We start from the raw sequence: 1,939 nt of genomic DNA on the forward strand, positions 1-1,939 counted from the left end.
GTTGCAAAGATGAAGTAACAATGATTATTTACAAATTCATTTTTGTACATTTAGAGTCTGGGACTTCTACAGTCAACCCCTCATGGAGGTGGTCCACTAGGCAGCAATGCAGAAGGAGCACATGTTATTTCTACAGGAAGAAAAGCATTAGCATACATCATTGTGTGCGTCAAGTGTAACTTATTACCAAAAAATGAAAATAAGACGAATGGCCCAGAAACCTGCATTTTATTGACACTGCCATTTTCCCACAGAGAACGTTAGAAAGAAATCACCCTTTTCTTTTAATGAATGAGCCCACTGCATTCCTGAATCATTCTCTGAGAAAAGCACCAGGTACAATTGACAGCCACGCTTTTTAAAATAAAACAGTGACTAACTGAAGCTCACACCTCCATACCTTAACCCCATCTAAGTGCACCACGGTTGTTCTTCCCATAAGATCAACTTCTCCTCCTATTTTGGTATTACTACCACAAGGACAGACATTTTCAATCAGGAAAAAAAGTCTAGTTACAATACTGAGCAGCAGCCCAAGTGAGGCCCTTTACCATGACTTCCAATTCGCTGTGCAATCCACACTGCAGAGATACAAGGATAAACCACCATTTTGGTTCCCAAGTTTTATTCAAGAACTCATACAAAATATTGAAGATAAATGAATTTTCATCCTCATCTTCCTCCTCTTCTTCTTCCTGGTTAATTTGGAAGTAACGCAACTCGTAACTCTCTTTGCTGTTAGCAACTACGCGCAACCAATCACGTAGATTATTCGTCTTCAAATATTTTTTGGTGAGATATTTCAAATACCTTTTGGAAAAAGGCACCTCGGAAGTCACAATGATCTTGCTCTTGCTCCTTTCAATAGTCACAACTCCTCCACCGAGATTCCCAGCTTTTCCGTTCACTTTGATCCTCTCTTGCAAAAACTGCTCAAAATTGGCTGCATCCATGATTCCATCTTCTACAGGGTGGGTGCAATCAAGAGTGAACTTCAGAAACTGCTTTTTTTTGCCCCCCTTCACCACAAGCTTTTTCCCTCCCGGAGCCGAGGCCTCACGCGGAGCCACACTAACCACGGGCGCCATGGGGGGCAGCGGAGGCAGAAAGGCCTTTTTCTTACAAAACTGGAAATTTGCAATTATAAACTCAATTTCTTTCATAGTTGTAGCAAATTATTCAAATTACCTGGGTAATATTAGGCCAGTTGTGGTAGTTTGTATTTCTTGGCTTGTTGATTTGTTTCGTTTACATTGTCAAATTTGTATGTGCAATTTGTGTCTTCTCCTTTTTTCTTGTTGATCTCGTTAGAGTATTTGTCAATTTATTGACTTTAATGAAGTACCAACTAGTTTAATTGGTTTTCTCTATTGTTTTTCTGTTTTTAATTTCATTCTTTTCTTGCTTTTATTTTCACTATTTTCTTCCTTCTGCTTGCTTTGGGTTTATTACATTCTCCTTTTTCTAGCTTCTTAAGGTGCGACCTTAGAATTTGAGTTGAGAATCTTCTTTTTGAATGTATGCATTGAGTGTTGTGCATTTCCAAGAGCACTTGAACAGAGGGTGTAATCTGCTGCAGTTGGGTGGAATGTTCTACAAACATTAGATACTATTGATTGATGATGCTATTGAGTTATTTTGTGTCCTGGCTGGTTTTCTTGATTGGTTGTTCTATTAATTGTTAAGAGAAGTTTGTTGAAGTACCCAGTTATACGTGTGAATTTCTCTCTTCTTTCTTTAGTTCTTTCAGGTTTTTCTGTACATATTGTTTCTCTTTGTTATTTGGGCATACACATTTAAGATTGCTATGTCAATCAGCCTGGTGTGGTAGCGCATGCCTGTAATTCCAGCTACTTGGAAGGCTGAGGCAGAAAGATCGCTGGAGCCCAGCTGTTCAAGGCTGCGGTGACCAGGAGTGGCCACTACACTCCAGTCTGGG

The 1,939-nt window shown here is 39.6% G+C and overlaps 1 pseudogene across 1 annotated transcript; it reads right to left on the bottom strand.

Annotated features, from left to right (window-relative positions):
• Positions 1-209: 209 nt before the first annotated feature.
• Positions 210-1,032, bottom strand: LOC103253219 (annotated as a pseudogene). Its single transcript, XR_002481559.1, has one exon. The product of XR_002481559.1 is annotated as a 60S ribosomal protein L22 pseudogene (transcript).
• Positions 1,033-1,939: the final 907 nt, after the last annotated feature.

This window comes from Carlito syrichta, unplaced genomic scaffold (assembly GCF_000164805.1).
Source record: "Carlito syrichta isolate Samal-C Ts95f unplaced genomic scaffold, Tarsius_syrichta-2.0.1 Scaffold211997, whole genome shotgun sequence".
NCBI lineage: Eukaryota > Metazoa > Chordata > Mammalia > Primates > Tarsiidae > Carlito > Carlito syrichta.